We start from the raw sequence: 8763 nt of genomic DNA, 5'->3' as shown, positions 1-8763 counted from the left end.
TGAGGGGTTTTATATTTCCTGTGATTGCGCGGTGTGAGGGGTTTTATATTTCCGGTGATTGCGCGGTGTGAGGGGTTTTATATTTCCGGTGATTGCGCGGTGTGAGGGGTTTTATATTTCCGGTGATTGCGCGGTGTGAGGGGTTTTATATTTCCGGTGATTGCGCGGTGTGGGGGGTTTATATTTCCGGTGATTGCGCGGTGTGAGGGGTTTTATATTTCCGGTGATTGCGCGGTGTGGAGGGGTTTATAGTTCCGGTGATTGCGCGGTGTGGAGGGGTTTATATTTCCGGTGATTGCGCGGTGTGGAGGGGTTTATATTTCCGGTGATTGCGCGGTGTGAGGGGGGTTTATATAACCGGTCGGCATCGCGCAGTTTCTTCGGAGGACAGAGGAAGCCGCGATCTATAACTGATCAAATTCCGCGGTCGCTATTAATCACGAGGGGTTAAGCGGCCAGGATTGCGCGGTCTCTGATCTTGGCGGTTGCCGGCGGCTGTCAGTAGTCGTGTACGGTGCAGGCTCCGCTCCTTCTAGTGTGACGGCGCACGTACAGCATAATACTATAGATCTGATGTCACCAAGGGGTTAAACCCTCCTGTATTTCATATTTACAGCGCTAATAATAAATAATAATAATTACCAACAATGTGCCAGACAAAAACGCACCAAAACCGCACAGAAATGACCTCATGTAAACTTACTACTGCATCATGGGAAATCTCCTGACTGATAACAGAGAGAACACTAAACAACAGCGGTGACCGGAAGTCACGTACACCCGCCCAGCGCTGCTCTCTACATCATACACGGCAACAGCTGAAGGACCAGTAATGACGTCACCACCATGTGACCGGGACAAGAGAGGAGGAGCTTATAACTGGAGAGGAGACATAGCCCCACCCCTCATGTGACGTAATCATGAACGCTTCTCACCATAGCACAGGAGACCGGAACACTCACAGAACTCCGCCCCACATGTCACGTGATCAGCTTCACAGGTCTTTCCTCCACCACTTTTCTCAAATGATAAGCTCCACCCCTCCCAGTCACGTGGTGGTGATGTCATCACAGGTCCTTTTACCACAACACATTATATTTTGCACTGTTATGACCGATCACTCCTTCATCGCTCATATGATGCTCAGGACCCCTCATGTCACTTGATCATCACACAGGTCCTTCATACATCGCTCACACTTCTAACCCCCCCCCCCCTGATGCCGCGGTCACGTGACCTTGATATCCCAGGTCCTTCCACCTCCGCCTCTCTTCACTAATAAGCTCCGCCTTTTTCCTGTCACTTGGTGGTGACGTCATCACAGGTCCTTCAGCTGTTACGTGATGAGGTAGAGAGCAGCGCTGGTCGGGTGTTCTCTCTGTTGTCAATCATTGAGTGACCCCGCCCACTGGACGCCTAGCCCGGATTTAACCCCTCCAGTGCCGTCCTCTTTGGGGTAAGTGGTTATTTCTGGTCTTTGTAGTGGTCGGATGGTTTGTGGGACGAGTCATGACATAATATTCGGGACATACAACTTATTCACTGACTTTTATACATTTCTTGTTAATGTCGTTCACCGTGCGGTTTAAGGGAATGTTCACACGCAGCGAATACGACCCACAACACGCAAGGAAATCACCCCGAATATTCACCCCAAATGGTGGACGTATAATCCCCCCGAATATCTACTCCAGAAATACAACAAGGCCGATCCCCACCTCTCCCAGCGTTACCATAGCAACACGCCCCTGCTCTTCCGGCTGTGTCCAGGTGACCCCTATAATGACATGTGACCTCTCCGGCCTGTGATTGGCTGCAGGGGTCACATGACGCCTTCTTTTTTATAGATGTGTAACCTGCAGCGTTGCTGTGAACACGCGGTGGAGCCGCAGAGGATTCTGGGAACAATGGCGGTTGTTGCGGAACTTGACTTTCCATTGCACTTAATGGGGAAATTCTGCAACAAATGCGCCGCGAATCTGCGGTATAAATGCGATATCCTGCGTGTCTATAATCCGCACCGCAGGTTAACCCCTTCATCACCAGGACGGGTTTAGTTGTTCCCTCAGATCTATTTCTTGTTTATTTTTCTGCCGGTCCCGCGGTGCGAGGATTAGATTCTGCGGGACGATACCAAATTTCTATGGTTTTTTTCATGATGTGCGATATTTACATAGAAATAACTTTTTGTTAGAAAACAATGTTATTTAGTGTCGCCATATTCTCATAGTTGCCAACAGTCCTGAATTTGCCGGGACTGTCCCAAATTTACAGAGACAGTCCCGGCAAATAACTGTCCCGGCCATTTTCAATTGTATTTGCATCCTCAGGACGCAGGTACTACTGAATACTGTGGCGGAGCAGGAAACTCTCCGCTCCCTGCTCTGCCATTCACTCCTCCGGGAGCGGAATACTCGGCCAGAGCGTCGGCAACCCTCTGACTGGGGATTCTACACTTAGCCTGGGCTCAGTCACTTACACATTAACGTTACTGAAGTGTTTAGACAGTGAATAGACATTCCTTCCAGCCAGGACGCCATGTCTATTCACAATCCCGACACTTCGGTAACGTTTCTGTGGTACTTACAGCAGAGCAAAGTGTAATCTCGCGAGATCTCGCTGTTAATGACCGGTTACAGGGAGATTACGCTTTGCTCTGCTGTAAACGTTACCGAAGTGTCGGGATTGTGAATAGACATCGCGTCCTGGCTGGAAGGAATGTCTATTCACTGTCTAAACACTTCAGTAACGTTAATGTGTCAGTATAAGACAGCAGATCGTGAACAACGCAGTGTCACTATGCACTGACTAAATGAATGGGGAGAAGTGCATGACGCTGATTGGTCAGTGATTGGTCAGCGTGATACACTCCTCTGTACAACACCCACTTGGTCTAAAGTAAAAACACGCCCACTTGGGCATTAAGAAACTCATTAGCATAAATGTAAAATCGCTCCTAACGTGGTAAATATAGAACGTTTTTCTAAATATAAAGCATTACTGTCACCGACATTACAGCGCCGATCACATCATGTAGGAAATGGGGCACTTCTGCCAATTAACCCTAAGCCCAGAAAATGGCAAAAAGGCATCTAACAAGCGGACAGCGTGACCAAAAGACTCATGAGGGCTGCGCAGGAAAAGGACCTTCTCGTCAGCGTACAGGCCCACCACAGCAGACCCTCCCTCCCACTGCACACCAGTTACCATAGGGGTGGATCTCAATCTAATAGCTATAGCTTCAATGGCAATAGCAAATAAAACCGGTGAGAGGGGACATCCCTGCCGCGTACCCCGTGCCAGAGGAGAAGAATCCGAGGGGATGCCATTGACCACCACAATAGCCATAAGGGATTTATAGAGAAGTTGGATCCATGAGATAAATGTATGACCAAAGCTGTGAAGGCCGGCCAGAAGGAAGGAGCACTCAACAGAGTCGAACGCCTTCATAGTATCTAATGAAGCGACAGCCCAAGGCAAATGACGCATTCTACCCATCTGCATAAGTGTCTGTACACGTGTAATGTTTATAGATGTAGATTTACCGCGCATGAATTCAGTTTGGTCAGGGTGAATCATTGTTAGAACAACTTGATTCAGTCGCTTTGCCAGGATCTTAGGTAGGATTTTATAGTCCACGTTAACTAGGGAAATTGGTCTATAAGAACCTCAATCAACAGGGTCTTTATCCGGCTTCAGTAGCACAATAATAGAAGCATCATCAAATGTAGAGGGAAGTGAGTGGCTGAGTAAAGCCTGGTTAAGAGTATCTAACAACATGGGGCCCATATGTTCCCGATACCTCCTATAACCTTCAATAGGGAGCCCATCAGGACCTGGGGATTTATGGAGAGACATTTCCTGAATAGCCTCTTGAAGTTCCGCCATCATCATAGGGGAGTCAAGCAATGTAACCTGCGATGAAGAGAGAGTAGGAAAAGTCAGATCACTCAGATAAACTACAACGTCTGCGATGGTATGATTAGAGGTGGAACTATATAAAATGGTATAGTCCTTTCTAAATCTGGTAGCAATGGCATCCCCCTCTGTTAATAGACCACCCTCATTATCCTGAATTGGAGGAGTTATTGTGTCTAATTAAGTGGGCCAATAACTGACTGGATTGATTCTCCATCTCAAAATAATATTGACGTGTAATAAAACAATTTGCGCTTAGTCTTAAGGTGAAGCACATGTTTATATAAACGAGTGAAATGTAACCAACCTGACCAGTATCGCACTGTGGTCCGAAATCCCCCTGGGAGAGAGTGATATGGAGGACACATAAAGCAGGAGAACCAGAAACATAATCAATCCTGGAGAGAGCCTGTCTCCCAGGAGAATGACAAGTGTATTCCAGAACCTGTGGGTGACAATGTCTTCATAGATCAATCCTGGAGAGAGCCTGTCTCCCAGGAGAATGACAAGTGTATTCCAGAACCTGTGGGTGACAATGTCTTCATAGATCAATCCTGGAGAGAGCCTGTCTCCCAGGAGAATGACAAGTGTATTCCAGAACCTGTGGGTGACAATGTCTTCATAGATCAATCCTGGAGAGAGCCTGTCTCCCAGGAGAATGACAAGTGTATTCCAGAACCTGTGGGTGACAATGTCTTCATAGATCAATCCTGGAGAGAGCCTGTCTCCCAGGAGAATGACAAGTGTATTCCAGAACCTGTGGGTGACAATGTCTTCATAGATCAATCCTGGAGAGAGCCTGTCTCCCAGGAGAATGACAAGTGTATTCCAGAACCTGTGGGTGACAATGTCTTCATAGATCAATCCTGGAGAGAGTCTGTCTCCCAGGAGAATGACAAGTGTATTCCAGAACCTGTGGGTGACAATGTCTTCATAGATCAATCCTGGAGAGAGCCTGTCTCCCAGGAGAATGACAAGTGTATTCCAGAACCTGTGGGTGACAATGTCTTCATAGATCAATCCTGGAGAGAGCCTGTCTCCCGGGAGAATGACAAGTGTATTCCAGAACCTGTGGGTGACAATGTCTTCATAGATCAATCCTGGAGAGAGCCTGTCTCCCAGGAGAATGACAAGTGTATTCCAGAACCTGTGGGTGACAATGTCTTCATAGATCAATCCTGGAGAGAGCCTGTCTCCCGGGAGAATGACAAGTGTATTCCAGAACCTGTGGGTGACAATGTCTTCATAGATCAATCCTGGAGAGGGCCTGTCTCCCAGGAGAATGACAAGTGTATTCCAGAACCTGTGGGTGACAATGTCTTCATAGATCAATCCTGGAGAGAGCCTGTCTCCCAGGAGAATGACAAGTGTATTCCAGAACCTGTGGGTGACAATGTCTTCATAGATCAATCCTGGAGAGAGCCTGTCTCCCGGGAGAATGACAAGTGTATTCCAGAACCTGTGGGTGACAATGTCTTCATAGATCAATCCTGGAGAGAGCCTGTCTCCCAGGAGAATGACAAGTGTATTCCAGAACCTGTGGGTGACAATGTCTTCATAGATCAATCCTGGAGAGAGCCTGTCTCCCGGGAGAATGACAAGTGTATTCCAGAACCTGTGGGTGACAATGTCTTCATAGATCAATCCTGGAGAGAGCCTGTCTCCCAGGAGAATGACAAGTGTATTCCAGAACCTGTGGGTGACAATGTCTTCATAGATCAATCCTGGAGAGAGACTGTCTCCCAGGAGAATGACAAGTGTATTCCAGAACCTGTGGGTGACAATGTCTTCATAGATCAATCCTGGAGAGAGCCTGTCTCCCAGGAGAATGACAAGTGTATTCCAGAACCTGTGGGTGACAATGTCTTCATAGATCAATCCTGGAGAGAGCCTGTCTCCCAGGAGAATGACAAGTGTATTCCAGAACCTGTGGGTGACAATGTCTTCATAGATCAATCCTGGAGAGAGCCTGTCTCCCAGGAGAATGACAAGTGTATTCCAGAACCTGTGGGTGACAATGTCTTCATAGATCAATCCTGGAGAGAGCCTGTCTCCCAGGAGAATGACAAGTGTATTCCAGAACCTGTGGGTGACAATGTCTTCATAGATCAATCCTGGAGAGAGCCTGTCTCCCAGGAGAATGACAAGTGTATTCCAGAACCTGTGGGTGACAATGTCTTCATAGATCAATCCTGGAGAGAGCCTGTCTCCCAGGAGAATGACAAGTGTATTCCAGAACCTGTGGGTGACAATGTCTTCATAGATCAATCCTGGAGAGAGCCTGTCTCCCAGGAGAATGACAAGTGTATTCCAGAACCTGTGGGTGACAATGTCTTCATAGATCAATCCTGGAGAGAGCCTGTCTCCCAGGAGAATGACAAGTGTATTCCAGAACCTGTGGGTGACAATGTCTTCATAGATCAATCCTGGAGAGAGCCTGTCTCCCGGGAGAATGACAAGTGTATTCCAGAACCTGTGGGTGACAATGTCTTCATAGATCAATCCTGGAGAGAGCCTGTCTCCCAGGAGAATGACAAGTGTATTCCAGAACCTGTGGGTGACAATGTCTTCATAGATCAATCCTGGAGAGAGCCTGTCTCCCGGGAGAATGACAAGTGTATTCCAGAACCTGTGGGTGACAATGTCTTCATAGATCAATCCTGGAGAGAGCCTGTCTCCCAGGAGAATGACAAGTGTATTCCAGAACCTGTGGGTGACAATGTCTTCATAGATCAATCCTGGAGAGAGACTGTCTCCCAGGAGAATGACAAGTGTATTCCAGAACCTGTGGGTGACAATGTCTTCATAGATCAATCCTGGAGAGAGCCTGTCTCCCAGGAGAATGACAAGTGTATTCCAGAACCTGTGGGTGACAATGTCTTCATAGATCAATCCTGGAGAGAGCCTGTCTCCCAGGAGAATGACAAGTGTATTCCAGAACCTGTGGGTGACAATGTCTTCATAGATCAATCCTGGAGAGAGCCTGTCTCCCAGGAGAATGACAAGTGTATTCCAGAACCTGTGGGTGACAATGTCTTCATAGACCAATCCTGGAGAGAGCCTGTCTCCCAGGAGAATGACAAGTGTATTCCAGAACCTGTGGGTGACAATGTCTTCATAGATCAATCCTGGAGAGAGCCTGTCTCCCAGGAGAATGACAAGTGTATTCCAGAACCTGTGGGTGACAATGTCTTCATAGATCAATCCAGCCCAAACCTTCTATCAGCTGACACAAAGGAGTAGTGGGTGTTAAATTATGGGCGGGATCTTGTGAGAAACGGTCTATAGCCGGAGACATTACCTAATTTGATGTGCAATAGCTGCCTGAAGGACGGAGGTGTTAGCCTGTGGTGGATTATATATACACAGAATAACATATGGCTTAGTGTCTATTTCAGCATAAACAAAAACGAAACCTCCAGCTGGGTCTCTTCGCGTCTGTATTGGATTCCATCGTACAGTGCGATGTATCAGCAGGGAAACCCCTCTAGAATAAAAAGTGTGAAAGGAGTGGCACGCCCATTGTATCCAAGGTTTCTTAAGATAACTAGATCTTTCACTAATGAGGTGAATCTCCTGTAAACAGATTAGGTGGGGACGGGATCGCCTAATATGAGGGAACACCGAGGCCCGTCGTCAGTTATCAATACTTTAGAGAGGATCAATTGCCAGTCCTGGGCAGTACAGCAGCATACAATGGATGAGCAGAAAAAGGTATGGACAGAGTTATCAGAGTCAGTGGCATAGACATACACATGAACAACAATCAAACATAACAAAGTAACCGAGGAAAATAACCCAGAAATGTCCCCACCAAGAACCATAGGTAGGGCAGACATTTGGGGTAGAAAAAGTAGAATGGAGAATACTCGACTACGTCTTGGTCAGGCATACATCCTGGCATCAGTAAGCATATAAGAAAAATGTTCTGGGTCTTTTTGTTTGTTTTTTACCAGTGAATCAGATGAGAACAATATATAGAAAGGAGAGAGATCCCCCTCTGGATCAACTGACCTGAGTAGCCAATGGTAGATATAGCGACATAAGGTACGGTATAACATCATAAAATATACAACATATCACCCAGTAACGTTCATCATGTGAAGAATGTCAGGCTGATCAACGGAGCATTCTCGAAGGGCCCACAGGTGAATGCTGAAGAGTCACTCAAGCCACCGGAGGATGCATCTGGAGCCACTCTCTCGCCGGGCTATGCAAGAAGACCACTTTGTCATCATAGGCCATTCGGAGACGAGCAGGGTATGCCATTGAGTATGGAATGTTTCACTCCTTAAACTTTCTTTTGAGCTCCATAAAGGTGGCGTGCTGCTTCTGGAGGTCTGCAGAAAAGTCAGGAAATATGGAAATAGTGGAATTGTTGAATTTGAATGGAGCTTTCAACCTGGACTGACGCAAAGACGTGTCTCGATCTCTGTAATTTAGAATCCCAACCAGGAATTGCCGAGGGGCTGCACCTTGAGGCAGCGGCTTAGCCGGAACACGATGTGCCCTCTCAACCACAAAGCAAGTGGAAAAGGCTGACGCCTCTAAGTTAGTCTTGAGCCATTGTTCAATAAACGGTTCAGGAGTTTTGCCCTCAGATTTTTCCGGTAAGCCAATTATACGTAAATTATTACGACGCAGTCTATTTTCAAGGTCATCAGTTTTGGATTGACAAGCATCCGCCTTCCGTGTAGTAGCAGCCAGGGTAGTAGCAAGAGGACCAATCCTGTCCTCTACTTGAGAAAGTCGCCCCTCCATCTCTCCCATACAGCCTCTCAGGTTCTGCATGTTGTGACGGAGCAAACTGACATCAAGGTTTATCTCATCAATCTGGCCTGTTAA

At 47.1% G+C, this 8763-nt stretch overlaps 1 long non-coding RNA gene across 1 annotated transcript in view; it reads left to right on the top strand.

Annotated features, from left to right (window-relative positions):
• The first annotated feature begins 1316 nt into the window (after positions 1-1316).
• Positions 1317-8763, top strand: part of LOC142732160 (uncharacterized) — a 57026-nt gene continuing 49579 nt past the window's right edge. Inside the window, exon 1 of the long non-coding RNA XR_012879376.1 lies at positions 1317-1456. This is a non-coding gene — a long non-coding RNA (uncharacterized LOC142732160). The remainder of the gene's footprint in view (positions 1457-8763) is intronic.

Source organism: Rhinoderma darwinii, unplaced genomic scaffold (genome assembly GCF_050947455.1).
Source record: "Rhinoderma darwinii isolate aRhiDar2 unplaced genomic scaffold, aRhiDar2.hap1 Scaffold_897, whole genome shotgun sequence".
Taxonomy (NCBI): Eukaryota; Metazoa; Chordata; class Amphibia; order Anura; family Rhinodermatidae; genus Rhinoderma; species Rhinoderma darwinii.
The sequence above is the reverse complement of the archived record's forward strand: the minus strand, read 5'-3'. Positions and strand labels throughout refer to the sequence as shown.